This window comes from Anser cygnoides, chromosome 2 (assembly GCF_040182565.1).
Source record: "Anser cygnoides isolate HZ-2024a breed goose chromosome 2, Taihu_goose_T2T_genome, whole genome shotgun sequence".
Taxonomy (NCBI): Eukaryota; Metazoa; Chordata; class Aves; order Anseriformes; family Anatidae; genus Anser; species Anser cygnoides.
The window spans coordinates 151,211,308-151,228,103 of NC_089874.1; the positions used below are offsets into that span (position 1 = coordinate 151,211,308).

General features: G+C 47.8%; 1 protein-coding gene across 3 annotated transcripts in view; it reads left to right on the forward strand.

Annotated features, from left to right (window-relative positions):
- The window catches only part of ZHX2 (zinc fingers and homeoboxes 2), a 69,124-nt gene that overhangs the window by 17,503 nt on the left and 34,825 nt on the right, over positions 1-16,796 (forward strand). For all 3 annotated transcript variants that reach the window (XM_066990706.1, XM_066990708.1, XM_066990705.1), the window contains exon 2: positions 10,719-10,787. The gene's annotated coding sequence lies outside the window, so the exon portion shown is untranslated. The remainder of the gene's footprint in view (positions 1-10,718; positions 10,788-16,796) is intronic.

Sequence of the window (16,796 nt, forward strand, 5' to 3'; positions counted from 1 at the left end):
ACAAGGAGAGACCTCAGTCTTCCAGAAATGAATTCTGCCTTTATTTTAGCACCAGAGGTGATTTGAACATCTTGATTCCAGCAGTCAGATTTGGTCCAGGATGCTCTAGGTTGGGTAGTGCTGTGTAGACATGATTTGTAGCTTCTTGCAACCCATGTCTACTTTGTCACATGTGAAAAAATGTGAAACCCCTCTGAGTACAATAGAAAAATATTTTAAATACATCTTCCATCAGGAATAAAATGTTTGCTGTTCATCTATGAGCAGAGCATTACAGAATTCTTTGTAGAGGTGAGCTCTAAATAAAGGTATTTCTGGGCTCAAGTAAGGTCCTGGTCCTTTCAATGGGACATGTGAAAGCTTGCGGCTGAGTTGGGATCAAGGCAGTGGAGACACTGACTGAGGCTTTTGCGTAGACTCCACTGTTAATCTGGAAAATGCTAGCATAAAAATACAAATAAGTCAAAGCCTGAGTTAAATCGAAACTGTACAGTTTGCATTGGCACAGCAGAGGTTGCTCTGGTGACTTGCTCTGGTCAATGTCACTGCCGCTCCACAGTTATTAGGAAATCATCACAAAGTGTCACAAAGGAGACTAATAGCAAGGCAAAGTTACTTAACTTGCTCGATACCAGGTACTTCCAAGCCACCATTTCATGTTTTGAGACGTAGTGTGTAGATCTGAGCATCCGCAGTCTGTTTCTCAGGTGACCTGTGGCGACCACCTTGTGTAGGGTGACTTGCCGTGGGACGGGTGGCTGAAACTTGCTTATTGAAGTTCACGTGCAAGAGCACAGGCATAAAAGGTGGCTGTGTTTGTTGCACAGTGGCCTAAATATCTAAATACAGAGGCCATAGGCAGGCTGGGCGGGCAGCCAGGGGTGTGAGACGTGCCGGGCGGCGAGGGGTGTCCAGGCCTGTGGCCACCAGAGATGGCAACTGGGGCCTTCTGGGGGCCATGGCAAGGCAGTGCTTTGTGCTGGGGGAACATGGGAGGTTTAACTGGGAACAATGAAGCCAAATTTCCAATCAGCCTTGCTTTATCTCGTCAGTAATAAAGGAATGAGAATACCTCCCATTTTAAGTCCACTGCCGTGGTTGGATGCTGGTGGTAACCAGGTGTTTCCAACCTAAGTGGAGCAGGAGAAGGATGGGAATGTGGCACATGGGGTTATTCTGGAGCTCGGGAGAAGAAACTTCTCCCTGTGGAAAGCGTCCTGCTAGAGTAGGATATGTGTGTGGGAGGTTTTTAATTTTATGTTAATATATGCTCTGTAGCAACCTCGTTTGGCAGGGTGGCCTGGTGCTCGGCCTACCCCTCCACCATCCCTGCCGCATCGCCTGGCAAGGAAGTGACAGGAGCCCTGCTCCTTTCCTCTGCCTCGCAGAGCAAGCCCATTGCAACCCCAAAATGGTCACTGGTGGGAATCTGAGCCGATATCCCAAGTTTTTTACCTCTACTTCTCCCAGGATGATCTTAACACATTTTGCATGAAGTGGGAGCCAGGGAGCAGAGGAACACCATGTGCAGCCCAGGGTGCAGAGAAGTTTTTTTTTGAAACCACGGTATCTCTCTGATTTTAAAATTCACTACTAATGCTTTGAGTTTACCAAGCACTGTAAGCCGGCCATTAATCAGCCAGCCTTGTCACAACCTGTACATATTTTAAGAATTGTGCCAACTGTTACTGCTTCAGTGATACCTAGAGATTTGGTGGAGAGAAGCCTGGCCTAATTTTTTCAGCGCAGCTAAGGAGGCGTTTTCATTTCCCTGTTTAGTGGGACTCTCCCCAGCCTTATTTTTCAAGGCATTTTCTTTGAAAGATTGCAAAGCTCAGAGCAATCAGTTAATGCACAGTGGAAGGCAGAAGTCTGGGTGTAATATAGCAACAATTCTGCAATTAGACGTGTATTAAAAATTGCACTTCAGCATGGCTTGGTTGTGAGCAGAGGGGCAGCCTGTCCCAGAAGACAGCGATCCAGCCCCTTGAGCTTATCGCCAGGAGGCAAGCAGGATTTGGAGAAGCACCTCCTTGGGTGAGCCTCCTGAGCAGGAGCTGCATTCATGAGGCTCCTCAGGCTGAAATGAGAGATGGTGGAGGTGGTTCGAATAAAAGTAGATGGAGCTGTAGGTGCTGGAGCAGGGTGGAGAGCACGCGGTGTGGCAGGGAGGTGCTTGGGAGAGGGAACCACCAGCCTGGTGTTGGAGTTTAGTCATTCGTGTATCAGAAACCGTACATCTGTTAGGTTGGGTTTTGGGTTTTTTTTGTGTTACACAATTGCTGTGGTGGAAACTATTACTCATCTTTCCATCTCAACTCTCCAGACAAGGAAAACGGAGTGTAAAAATGCAACGCTGACAGAGCTTAGGGATCCATCCTGATGATCCTCTAGTGCCAGAGTGGTGTCCCAGAGCCAGGAAGGAGTTGCTCAGCTGAGTCAGATCCCTCTCAAGCTCCAAGTCACAGTGCGCGTGCAAATGTCCCCACTCGCCATGTGCCTGGATCCCTGCAAAACCAGGTCTTGCCAAAGCGTGTGCCCAGCTTCCAGCGAAAGCAAGCTTGCTGATCAGGCTCTTGGGCAACATTTAGTTATTCCCAGCATTGCACCACCAACAAAATATGCAAAAAGCATCTCAGAATTAAAAGGACTGCGTCCTGGAAAAGCACTTGAGAGCCAGTTCATTAGCTCTTTGTTTTTACCAGGAGTTAATTAGACTTCCGAAATACTTTATAATTTTTTTTCAGCTGTCATCTGGAGTCGCAAGCAATTTTTTGAGTCACTGCTCCTACAAACTGTTACCTGTTGCTAGGCATTGTCCTAGAAGTGTCCCTTCTCCATTTCCCACCTATTTGTGCAGATAGAGTTGATAATTCAAGACACCTGCAACAGGTCACCTCATCCTAAATCAAAATCCAGCTTTTTTGTCACCTGAGGTCAGCTCTTATTTATTATTTCTATTACAGAGCACCTCAAGACAGACATTGGGGTTGATGAGACAACATAAAGCAAAACTGAAGAGTGTGCCAAGTAGTTCATAACCATGGAGCAAGACTTGACAGAGGGCAGAGAAATGGAGAGATAAATTAATGATAAAATGTGTGTGAGTGTTTTTCTTGTGCTTTCTCACGTCAGCTTTTCTACACATTGTCAGCTAAGTTTTGTGCATGTAACAGCAAAGATATTAAATAGTATATAATAAAAACAGAAACAATGTGGGAAAACGGCATTTACTGAATTTAGAAATTGATCCAGATGCTCTTTTGCTATTAGACTTTTTTTTTTTTTTAATCTACCTTTTTGATTTGGAGTCACCCAGCAAAACTAATCCTTGGCTCAGGTGGATGTTTGGCTTAAGTTCTGATATTCTTTTTTTCTTCTTTTTAAACTAAAAAAAAAAAAAAAAGCTTAAAAAAATGATATGGTATTTGCAGAATCAATAGAAAAGCTGACCCAGATAAAAGTGTGCAGAAATTGGTTTCATGCCCTAGAACTTTTCCTGCATGCTTTTTGATGCAATGTATCTGATCCTTCAAAAAGGAGGTAACACAGAGTGATCTCAGCAGCTTTGAAGAATTGTTCTGGAAGAATAACAAGGAGCACCAGAGAAAGGGGTGTGCATGTGTGCTTTTTTTTTTTTTTCCCTTGTTAAATATATTGTGAGAAGGAAGGACTTAATGTCATGTTGCAGGTTATGTTGAAAGATTGGATAAATTTTGTATGAAATCCCTTTTTGTCTGATTTTTAAGTGGTGAAAGCGTGTTTCTCCTGAACAGCTATTCACAGTAGGATGTGAATTGCACTTTATCTTCCTTGGTTTGAACCTTTTCCTACCGGAGTGTGTGGCAAAGGCGTATTTAAATAGTAGCTGGATTTGCTCTCAGAAATGTAATTATGCCCTGGATCCTGAGTCAGGTAGAAGGCTGTAAAAAGCATCGGCTGCTACTGACATACTCCAGCACAAGACTCCAAATCTTAATTTGATTCAAATACAGCATTTAGATCTGTGGAAGTGTATAAAAGCTCCTGCCTGAATGTATGTCTAAAAGCTCCAATGTCTGAACCTGTATTCCTTTGGCTTCCAAAAATGCCTGAGGGTGTTCGGAGGTGTGGACCTGGAGGTGTAACAAATCAATGTTCAATACAGCCGTCACTGCCATGAGGGTGATAAGTGGATAGGACCAATTTGTGGGGCTGAAAAATTGGCGGTCTGTGAGGATAAATTTTTGTTCCATCTCTTTGTGTTCTCTGCTTAAAAAAAAAAAAAAACTAGCTGGAGGGAAAGGATGGGCCCCAAGTTACTGATTCCTAACAGAATACGCAGATGCAGTGCCCAGGCTGTGCTGGGTATTGCCCGGATGGGGGGAAAGGTCCACAAAAGCAACTGCTGCATGAGTTTTCCCAAAAGCCTTTCAGTCCTAGGGGTGAGCAGAGCCATCAGACCCTCTGAGCGCCCACCAAGCCTAGGGGAGCCACACCAGTACAGGGATTTGTGCTGCCAGAGGATGCTAGCCCTGTTAAGCTCGTCTTTCCCAGAATTTATTTTTTTCCCTCAGATGCTGTTTTTTGGTGCTTGGTGTTTGCAGGCTTTCTGCTTTCCACAGCATTTCTGCAAGGCATTGAGTGCAGGGGCACTGATGTGCCATCACTGGTGCTTCAGCTGCAGCTTCCCAGATGTTGATACATGCTCTTACTGAAAATAAGAGACTCAACAACACCTACTGGTGCTAGTTTTCAACAGTAGATGAAACGCAAACACCGTTACTTGAAAGGAGTGAAGTGATTTCTTGCTTTATGTTTACACCCTATGCTCATTTTGTTTCTCGTACCACTTTTGCACTGACGGCTGCTGTGTTTGGCAGGAATTTGCAAACACATCGATGCTTACAGCCAAAAGTAGGAATGGTCTAAACAGCCGGAAAAGGGAAACCCCTTCCTCTTGTGTTTATTTTTATAGCAGCAAAATGTAGTTGCTGGCTGGCCTTGGTCTGTTTTTTGTTGTTGTTGTTTTGGTTTGTTTTTTTCCCCCCTTTTTTCTTTTTAAGTTGCCTTTCTTTTCTTTTCAGCTTGGGAGTTGAGGGAAACAAAGGAGGAACGAATTAAGAGCAGGAGAAAGAGTGTCTGCTGCATGGCTGAGCCTCATTTGGTGAGGAAATCAGGCTGAAACTGGAGAGACCAGGCCAAATCCAACAGTACTGGGTGGCTTTAAAATGTGTCATTCTGACGGTGAATCGAAGTGGTGAAAACAGCTAGCGATGTTTCTGGCTGCAGTCTGAGTCCAATAGGTTTGTACACACAGGGAGCGATGCTGCTCGCCTGCTGTCGGCATCATTTGCCGTGCATTCCTGTGGGATCCCTGCTATAGGCAATCTCGAATGATAACCCCTGTCCTTTCCAAATCGGCACGTGTGCTTAAACCGTAAGGTCTGGCATGCGTTAGCGTAGTTTTGCTTTCTGTTCACTCCAGTTGTCTTTTCTCTGTTGATCTTTTCCTCTTTAGCACCGCCATTGTTAAAAGCTTAAATATTCGTGGAGGGTAGGAGGGAGCGTGTGGTTCTTGGCTGGGTCCCCCATGTACGACATTCTCTGTGTCTCTAAAGCAAACTCGCTTGATGACACCTGGATGGATCTCAACACCAGGGCTCGGCATCCCTTGGAGGTGAAAACTGAGTAGCGGATTGATAGCGTACAGCTCATTTGTTTAAAACTCAAATAAAAATTACTGCCGTACCTATGCTGGGCAGCAAAAGTGTCCTACAGCAGGGCTACTGTAGCAACCACTGTGTTGGAAAACAGTTATCAGTCATGGTTTTGGCAGAGGAGAGTTGGACAACCGCTTTCCAAAGGCATTTATTACTCTGGGCGAGCCTTTACTGGCTTGTCTCAGAGGTAACTATCCAGAGGGTGGCAGTCTGAAATGGAAGGGGTAAGAGGAGTAATGTGAAATAATTTAACTCTACTAAAAGCCAAATAAATTAATGATGAACTTTCTCCTGGCCAGGAAGCATTCTGCTACAGGACATCACTGAATTTTCTTACACAGACAAACATTCTTCTCTTTGCTCTAAAGCCCTTGCTGCCAATTTAAAATAGTATACGAAACTGAGATTTCTCACCCTTCAAGAAAACGCTTTGATTTGTTGAGGGAAACTAGGAACAGTTAAGAAAATAGAAAAGAAAGTAATACGTCTTTCTCTTGTGCTGACATCCACAGCTAGGGGATGTGTTGAAAAGCGAATGTAATCGGCTTTGAGCAATGCTTTCCCATTCTTCTTCATTTGGGTTCAGTCCTTTGGTTCCCACTGAACAACACGATGGCAAGGTGAGGTGCAAAGAGGCTGTATGACCTGAGTGGAGACACGGCATGGATCAGGACCTTGTGCTTGTGACTGTCAGGCTGCCAAGGTGGAGGGGTGCCTCGCAGGAGCCTCCTTCTCTGCCCGTGCCGTGCCAGAAGCTACGGCAGCCTTCCCGCTCCCAGCCTCACCTCCGTCGCACCCGAGGAGGCTGCGGAGCCCCTGCTGCGTATCTCACCATCCCTTTCAGTGCTGGGGAAGGGCAGCCGAGTGCCCCGTGGGATAAGGACGGGGTTGCTGGGGATGAAGAGGTGCAGGGACATCCCCAGGCACCAGTCGCTTGGTGCGGCACGTGGTGCATGTGCTTACGGAGACCTCCGGGCGGTTCTTTGGGGTTTTGTTTCGTGGTTTGGTGGCTGTCGTTGTTTTAACGGCCTTTTCACTGCATATTCAGTTATTTGATGGAAACTCTGGACTTTTGTTATGGGTTTGTCTTAGGGATAGGGGCGGGGATGGTTTAATTAAACTCTACGCCGAACCTTCCAGCTCTGCATTCATTATTTGCACTGCAAACAGAAAAACTGTGAGGTGGTCTGGTTTGGCCCGTGGCAGGACTTTGGCTACGCCAGGAATACTATCTGTGTGTTTCCATCCCCATGTCTTTGCTCAAACTGTGCTATTCTTACGTTATTTAAGCACGTGTAGATCGTATGGGCACACACAAGCTTTATAAAAGTGGGTAGAAGTGAAGGATCGTCATGACCACAGTCTTCCCTTTCGTTGAGGGTCCCCAGACCTGGGTGAACGTTGGAAGAGGAGCTCCGCGGAGGAGCAGCAGCACACAGCAGTGCCCCGCCAGCCAGCAGCTGCTGGGGAGCTCGGGACCCGCCAGGATAATGGGAATTTTCAGCACACCGAGACAGACAACTTCCAGGAAAGCTTGTATCTGCTAATCATGCCATAATAACAGTCTGCAATCTCCAGGCTGTAAACCACCCATTTCCTACACAGCTGTGAATATTTAATTTGATAGAAGGCATTTCTATTCTAGTGCTCAAAGTAATTCGGCTCACTGAGGTTGTAATTTTTATCATGGTAGTTTTTTAGGGAAATCTAGATATAAGCTAGACAGAAAAGTTAATAAATGCCTATTGGGATACAGACACCAGGGGGTGAGGAGCTGACTTGGACTTCATTGTCCCATGGCCTTGATGTCTTGGGCAGGGCATGGCCAATAGATGGGGGAAGCCAAAAGCCACCAGGCAGATGGATGGATGAGGACTCCTCCCCATTGCATCTCTCTTACCCAACCCTTAGGACCCCCCAAGCCTGGCATTTTGGGGCAGCCAGAGATGGGAGCGTGGTCATGGGTCACAAAAGCCTCGTGGGGCTGCTTGGAGCTGGTGGAGGGTTGGCGTTGGAGGTGTGACCTGCTCCACGTTGATGCTTCGGGCAGACTGGCAGTGGGGATTAAACTACCCAGTTGGCATCTTTCAGGAAAAGAGGTTGAGGAGGAGTTTGGGTTTTATTTTTCTTCGACTCAAGTGCAGCTGGGGAAAGCAAGTGCTTTCAGGACTCCCAACTCCATTTCTCTTTGTAAAGTGTTCTTTTGCAAAATTGATAATTTCCTTAGGTTGAAAGAGTCTCAAAGGAACTTTACTGTCAAGCTGCAAAAAAGTACAGCTATTTCTCTTCTCTGCCCTAACGGCAGCTCTGGATTTACATTTTAGTTCACTAAAGATATTTCAACGATCTGCTTTTTGGGGGGAAATCTCTTGCGAACAATGAAAAATAATCCCATTTTCAGGTGGTTACCGCTGTGATGTTTGGGTTGCAGAAACCTGCTGATGTTCGTAGAGTGACACACTTTTTGAAGTCTTTCTGTTTATTTGTGGTTTTCTGTTTGTTGTCGTTTTGACATGAGATGCCACTCTTTTTTTATTTTTTTGGAAAGCATCCGGAATGACGAAGCGGGGCTTGGGGCCGGTGGTTGGGTTGTGCCTGCTGGTTGGCAGGCGGAGAAGGAGGGAGCTGGAGTTGTCCTCCCTAGGCTGCAGGCCAAGTACAAGCACACGGAGGCGATTCCTGTGAGTCAGGTGGCGCGTGGCAATTCACAAACCACCGTCACCTGTTCCGTACGGGTGCTCGCCGGGACACCACGCTGGAGCCAGCAGATAAAAATCCCTCCCGTTCCTGTCCGTGACCACGCAGCTGTGTACGTGGCACGCGTAGAAGAAGGCAGGTTGTGGTTCGAGGGCAGTGTGGCTATGTGTGCACGGGTGCCTGCCTGCGGACGGGAGAGATCTGTTCTGCCTTCGCCTGGTCCCGTAGCTGCGACATACTTCTGCGAAATCACGTTTTTGTGGAATGAGTGCGGCTTCCCCTGACCTGAGCTGGTTTGGAGTAACGCAAGAAGCATTTCGGGAGCAGCCATTCAGGTGTAGCTGCCCGGGCAGGGGAGCTCAGGCTGAACAACGCTGGGCAAGACCTCATTTCTTTGTGTTAGCCATTACCTACCGGATGCAAAAAAAAATATTTGGCATTTCTGTGCAAAATGTGTCGTGACTACTTCTTCCACGATCGCCTAACTCCAGACTTTCAAAAGCAGTAGCAGATCTCCCAGAACCGTGAGGTTGTTTGTAAGATCTGAGATATGTGTGCGTGTATATGTATATATGTATATTACCGACTCGTTTCTGAGCTGCTGTCTTAAATCATGCTCTCACAGCCACGAGGGGTAGAAACTTTTTCCGTGAATTCCGAAGAGGATTGCGTGGTGCGGCACAAGAGTGAGGGACTGGATTTAATCACCCTGGAGATTTCCTCTCGCTTTATGTTTCCTAAAGCTGGGATCCTCACAGAAACTTCACTAGCTGGGTCTTTAGGAAAAGCACCAAAAATTGTGAGGCTCATTATACAGTCCTAAAAAATAATGGCACTTTATATAACGTATTTATTTCAACTGACTCTCTAACCAGAGGTTAGAAATGAGGCTACTTAGTGCTACAGGCAATTTTGTTGGTGGCTGAAAGCATTTTATTTGTAGGGGCGGTTTTGGTCCTGTTGGGAAGACATGGGGCCACATTTATGCATTGGACACAGCACTGAAAAGGCAGGATTTCGGAGAGTGGATTCAGTATAAGATAACCAGAATAAGCCCATTAAATACAGAAACTGCTTGGCACCAGGATTGTAGCCCAGGAGGGGAGAATTGGGGGATTTTGACCCAAAATTCTGGTGCCCAAGCAGGTTCTGTCCCTTCAGCAGGTGGAGGTGTAAACATCAGTTTCTCTGTTACAATTCAGTGAAACTCGTATTTTGCCTTACTTTGAGACGGAGCAAAATGGGAAGCAGTTTCCCTTTTATCTATGAATAAACATGCAGCTTCTTCTATTCTAAGCTCTTAAAAAACATTTTTGGTTGTGTAACAGCTCCTGGCCTCCCAGCTCCTCGAGTAGCTCTGATATCCCTTCAGGAAATCAAATAGCGTCTTCCTTTGAAAAGAGCCAAAAAACACCTGACCTGCTGCTGGGAAGGAGCGAAAGACTCCCAAGTTATTTCTTTCTAATTTGCCGTCAGGTTTTCCAGCCAGCCTTCCTCTGTCCAGATAACACGGAGAATGTGAAGTTTCGAGCTGAAATTCCTCAGCTCGAGCTGAAGATGCAGGCGGTGCCGTGGGCACCGCTGAAGCGATCGATGAGCTGCTGTCTCGCGAGCAGGGTGTTTGGCTGGATGTACTGCTTTTGCAGCTGGATGTATTGCTTTTTTTTTTTTTTTTTCTTTTTCAGCCTGGTCCTGTGACCACTTATTTTCCCCTCACCTTTTCTTCGCAGCCCCTCAGGCAGGGTGTTTCTCAGATGTGTGTGTGCACACATGCACAGCTGCTACTGCCAGACCCTTCCCTGCCAGCTCTTGGGGTGTGGGGGGGAAGGAATACATAAAAAAGTAAAGGAAGAAAAACCAAAGAAAGCAAGCTTTAGCTTTAGGACCCAACAGGTGAGTCCCTTGAAGGAGAAGGGTGATGAGCCAGACACATTTTGTCGGAGCTCCCAGTAGCCAGAGCTGGTTCTGGCCCATGCCTGCAGCAGATGTGTCGTGGGTATTTCCAGTCCAGCAGGGCAGGAGGACAGGGCATCCCTCTGTGAGTGCTCCCCACTGTCGTTTTGGCCTCAGAAATGTGGATTTTCTTTTTCCCAAGAGGCCCCCGAGGTATGTGGTGTTACCGTAACGTGCTGGAGCACCAAACCTTCACGTGATCTTGGTGGTCAGTGGACAACGCATTGCTCAGTTCCTGTCAGTCAGCATTCCCAGGTCCCATCAAAAAAACTCCTTGTGGGCAGAGAGTGGAAGGGTTGTTTGCTGTTTTGCTGTTTTCTCCCCATTTTTTTTCCTGACTTACAGAACTTTCCCCCTCTTTTGTAGGTATCTGAAGTTCTGCTCGCCTTCAGAGGTAGAAGCACTGAATTCCCAGGATGTAAGGAACACAGTGCTGTGAGTAGCTGTTTTATTTCTATTTTCCTTTTAAGTGAGAACCCCAGGTTTGCTCAAACAGAAGGAAGCATAAAAAGAATTTATTTTTTTTTTAAAAAAAGAAAAGACACTTTTAGAACTGTTTACAGCAAGCAACTCCAGTGCTTTGGAACCAGTTGTGTGTCTCTGCCACCTCTTTGCAGCCCACAAAATATAGTCAGCATTGTATTACCACATAGGCTGAGTAATTATCTCACTACAGATACGAACCACATGAATGCATTTAACTATGAATATGGTCAGCAGAATGGACCATTAGCACCATCTGAAGCTTGTTTGTTATTTTCAAGCCCTACCAGCCATTAAAAGACAAAACGTTGCTGGAGAGTTGAGGCAAGGAATTCCTCAGGAAGAAAGCCTGCGTGTTTTGAAAAGGGGAGAACATGGATTTGCCGTGAGGTACTTCTTGAGTGTGTGTGTGTACAGCTTCCCAGCCCTGTCACCAGAACACAAAATGATCCAGTATCTAGCTCTTCCCTAATCTGGTCAAATAACTTCAGAGACGCTTTTACACTGCATGAGGTATCTGCAGGCTTGGCTCCCTCTGTTGCTCCAAAGCAGTTTGGCCAATATCTTATGGAGTTGGACTCGATGATCCTTGTGGGTCCCTTCCAACTTGGGATATTCTATGATGATGAGCATATACACATATATTTAAGCAGCAGCCACACTGTGGCTTTTTCCCCTGCATTGCCAAAGAAGCCGGGGCTGGTTTGCAGCTCCTGAGCTGGAAGAGCTGGGGCTGCACAAGACAAAACTTCCCGTGCCTCAGTGCAGCTCCTCCAGGCCGTGGGGGAACAGGGTTCATATTTGAGTGTTTGGGTACCACTGCTCCGGGCTTCACTGCTTTTCTGTAAGTTTTCCTAGCAGAGCAGCTGTACAGGGGTTGGGTTTTTTGAGGTGTTTAAAAGCAGCCTAAATCCCATTCCATTTTTACCCTCTTCTGTGGTGATACAAATCTATGGTTACTTGGAAATCAGAATTTTGTTTCCATTTATATTTCAGTGGCATACAGCCTGTTTTCTGTTACACCAACACAAATCTATTTGGGCTAGAGCAGAATAAAACCCCAAATTGAAATCAGCCTGAAAAAAAGAAAGGGCTTTGTTATGTTAAGAGGAAAGAAACCGAGTCCATCAGTGTTCGGAAAAAAGACGTGGTAAAAATTGCTAAATAAATACCTGGCAGGCATTCAGAAATTGGTAAGCAGAAGCCCAGCAGTAGGGAATCCTGCTTCCAGCTTTTTGTGAGGGATACCAGCACAAAGTCCTTTACTGGGAGAAAAATGTCATGAGATTGTGATGGTGTTTTGGGTTTGTCCTCAGTAAGTTCTGTCGTCTGTAGTCTCCCTTTGAATCAAAAGTGTTTTCTCCCCACTCCTTGGTGTTTAAAGTGCCACATGAGGCCTGCTAATCGAGCTGTGGGGTTTATTTTTTTGTCCGTCACTTAGAAAGCATTGCACAGAAGGGGCTCTGGCCTTGTTCTCTACAGCTGTGCTGGCTGCAGGGAGCTGGTGTAGGGGAATAAATTCAGCAGAAAGGTGCCACGTTACACGTTGTGTCTCTCAAAGTATATCCATCCATTAGAAACGCTGTTCAAGCAACCTTCTCTTTGAGATGAGCGTTTCATTTTCTGTGAAGTAGGCAGCGTTAAAATTTGGCCTCTGCTCTGCAAGCACCTCTGAAGCCCTGACAAATCTGTGTCCTAATGCACCCATGCGGTGCTCGCTGCTGCAGAAGGAGTAGACACGGGGACCTGCCCGTGCTGTGCTCCAGCTCTTCAAAGGCAGCCCGCTGGCCCAAGGTGGATGCTGTCTGTGTTGTTAAGTCAAAGCAAAGCAGCGATGCAGGAGGCTCTGATATATCGTGGCTGTGTTAAGAGGGTGAGAGATAAAACAGAAGAGCAGGCTGCTTGGAAGCTGCCCAGGTAACTCGTGTACGGTCTCAGATGGCTCTGAAATTATTGCAGCGAGAGGTAGTCATTTTTCAGCGGTGGAAGGAGACGTAAATTCCCATTTACTTGTGTTCTAACGCTCTGGCATGTGAAAGGCTGTTTGACCAAAGCCAAGAAGAACTGGGCAGCGTGAGATGGCTGCAGCAGGGCAATGCCAAATGAGAAACAACACGTAGAAGGTAGAGGAGAAACCGGAGGTGGAACATCTGCTCTCTGCATTACCCTCCAGTGTTGTCCTGCAAAATGCTTCAGGAGCAGGCATTCAGCCTAGAGAGGTGCGATGGGGAGAGGGGAGAGCTGCTCTGCCGGGCAAGTTCCCTCCATGGGGTTTTGTTCTTATGGGAGAGAGAAGGGACCAAGCCCTGGGAGGATGGAGCGGGAGAGCTTTCTCCAGGTCAGATCCACTTGAGGAGCAGCATCAGCAGCGGTATCACAGTGGTGTGGCTGCTGTCTTATGCCAGGATGCTGGGGGGGGGGGGGGGGGGGGAACAAGGTGGTAACAGGGCAAACTGCAACGTTGGGCTGCTGAGACATGGCAGGCCTGGCAGGAGAGCACAAAGGGCAAAGAAGCACATTTTATGCAATGGAAAAGCTTGGAAAAGATAGCTTGGAAATCTTACCCATTTTCTGTCAGCACTCGCAGATGTGTAACTGTGAAGGAGATTCCTGTTGCAGGGGGACCTTTCTCTGCCAGATACGATTTGGCTGGATTTGGGGGACTTCAGGCTTTTTTTGGTGGTGGTGGTTTTTTTTTGTTGTTCTTCTTCGTTTTGGGTTGGGTTGGTTTTGCTATTTGCAGCTTGAGCAATGAGTTGACAAATACTTTCTATCAAAGCTCTGACAGCGGGGTGTCCTCTGAATACCAGCGCTACGCACAGCGCTCAGGCGCTGGATGGTGCCCTCGGCCCCCAGCCAGGAGAGGGTGAGGAGATTTCCTCCGTGTGACATCAAGTCCACCTCTGTCCTGCGGCCAGGGCAGGGAGGAGGACAGCTTTTCCCAAGTGCTCAGCACCTCCTGAGCTTCGCTAAGGCCAGGGCTGATGCTGCCTGGCTTTCCAGCAGCCCCAACGTGGCTGTCCCTGAGGACCCAGTCTGGGAGCCATGAGGAAAGAGAAGAAAGCAGGTTTTGTTCCATTCTTCGTATTTTTTTGGTAGTGTCTCTTCTTCCTTTTCTTTTCCATTAAGCATGATGTCACTAATGACATCAGTCCAATAACTGCTTGCGGTTGTCATAGTCACAGCCTGTGACACCCAAACAAAGCAGCAGGAAACCAAGCTGCCCTACAAATGCTGTAATATTCACCACATTCCTTTCGATTAATAACTACGTGATTAGGTATTTAGTTTCCATTAGGAAAAATAAAAAATAAAAAAGGAGTGGGGGGGCTAAGAGAACAAAATGAAGTCGCTGCGAAGGGGAAGGTTGTCCCTGACTCTGAGCCACGCAGCTGCACTTCTGCTTCTGGTTCCTCTTCCCCCAAACCAGCGTTGCCCTGGGACCTCGACGTTCGACTCCCTCCTGCAGCGATTCCCTTCGGCGATTCCTTCACGGTGGCACCGTGGCACGGCTGAAGGCAACAGGGAAAGTCCCAGCGCCTTCAATGCGAGCGGTGTCCCCAGGGAAAAGCCTCCCAGGGCAGCAAGTGCCCGTCTGTTGTTTTGAATCTGTAAAATAAAGAGATTTTGGGGTGAGGGGCAGGGCTGCTCTGCACTTGCAAGGTTTCTCCTCTTCTTGGGAGTTTGCACAGTTGGCCTGAGGGTCGGAAGGGACCCGCTGCAGGACAAAACTCCACCGGTTTCTGAAAACCCTTGGCAGGAACAGATGGGGAGTGGATGCTCTGGTGGCACGATGAGAAATAGGGGGCTGGCGGGGAAGGGGCTGTTCCACCCCCTCACCGCCACCACCCACACTGCCCACACCAAGCCCCCCCCCCGGCCCTGGACACCCATGGAGACGTGCACGCCCCCAGCATGGCTTCCCCAAAACCCGTGAGCTCGTGGCTCCTGTGCTTGGCCAGGGTCAGGAGCCAACCCCGCCGAGCCGGGGGCAGAGGCCGGCAGCGAGCGCTGCCCAGCTCCGGGGCCACAGGCGCTGGCGGGTGGGGGGGGGGGGGGGGCTCATTATATAATAGCTGGAGGTTGATTAATATGCCGTGAGTCAGAAATGCTGGGGTATTTTAGCTTTCTCTAGTTGCCACGGCAACGTTATTTTAACAAATAGCTTTTTAATATTTAATTAAAACTCAGCTTTTGGCAAGCCGGGGTAGGAACTATTACAATCGCTACTACAAAGGGTTAGCCGTGGTTTTTGGTGGTTGATTTGTGTGGGTTTTTGTTTTTTTTTTTTCCTTCCCCCCCTCCCAGAACTGTCAGTTTCGCCAAAAAAAAAAAATAAATCACTGTAATTCATTAGTTGTGAGAAACGTGTGCGTGTTCCCAAGACACAAAGCAAATGTGATGCAAATCTGCAGCCGCACTTGACAACCGAAGGTTGTCGCTCCTTTGAATGCCCGGTGCCAAGCTGGCTCTGTCGGGACAGGGCGGTTTGATGGTGTTTATTAAGCGCTGCTTTGTCGCCAGACTTCCTCGCTCTACCTTTGCCTGCCGGGTGAGATCATGCCCGTTTTGTTTGCTTCCGTGCCAGGTTGGATGCTTTTTCCCTCGCCAGCTTGTAGAGGCTGGTGCTCGGGGCCAGACCGGGCTCTGGACCCATTCCTGGTCTTTTTTTAGGTGAGCTCCTCCGCTCCCCGGTACTGCGGCGGAGACGAATGAACAGAGAACTCGGTCTCAAGAGGAAAATAAATATTTAACAGCTCTCTTTGTAAATACCTTTTATTTATAGAACGGTTGCAGGTTCTGCCGTGCTTGGTGAGCGGGGATGCTTTTTATGCAGGAATTCTGCCTTGAGGGACTCGGTGGATACTTAAAGTCATTTGTGATATAATAATGAAATAAACGTGTCGGTCTCGTGGGATTCCCTCACAACCCCTATTTGCTGTGATTAACTCCAGTATTGCACACTTCGTCTCCATTCTCATCGCATCGCTTCATCTCGTACCGAAATGTTATTTGGAAATAACACCTTTATTTCCTGGAGGGAGGGAGGGAGGGTGGGGAGGCTGTTCAGTGTTTTGACTTACGCAGAAGAGTCTGAAACTAGAGGTGCCTCCATCACGTATCACCATCACGTCTCGCCAGGTCCCTCAGTTCCCAGAAGGCTGGCACAGGGCTGTTATCTTTCCCCCTTCCAAGTAGCATGGCTCATCTCTGAGACCTAAGGCGTTCCTTCCTATTTGTGCTGAAGGCACGCTATTGCGACAGAAATTGTAGTACTGCTGCTGTAGTCTTGCAAACAGTGCTTTGGGCAGTTCTTTGAAGCATTCTTCTGGGTTGCATCCCACATTTCTGTGGCAGGCAAAGTGTCTAAGACTCTGTTTAAACCTCTCTGTCAGCTGATGGCCGCCTCGAGGAGCCCAGAGGTGACCCTGGGATGCGGTGGGAGCTGTAATTAGCACAGGGTCCCTTGATGGACAGTGCCAAGCAGGGGAGGTGACAGGCCTCGCAGCCACCCTGGTCAGCTGCTGGCTGCTGTGGGCTCTGGGGAGGAATGAGCTCTATATCCTACCGCTAAGGAACCGCAACTTCCCTGCTGCAAGATCAAATTTGACTGGTTTTGTGGCAAGCATGGGTCTCAACGTGGCTTGTAAAGCATCAGCCAGAGCCACTTTCGCTGGTGAATCGAGGGAGGTCCCGCTGTGCCAGGGACAGCATGATGGGGAGCACGGTGCTGCCCAGGTGGAGGTGGCTGCAGAGGTGAGCAATGGGTGCCGGGGCCAGGAGCAGGAGCTGGGCTGCGAGTGATTCAGGGACTTCATGATGTTTCCAAGCATCGTGTTGTGCGGCAGGTCCAGCTCGTTCAATCCGCCCTGGAAAACAGCTTTTGAGGTGGGAAAAAATCAGTTTCTCTAGGAGGGAAGAAATAGGGAAGAGAAACTTCATTTTTGTCTGGGTAGATGT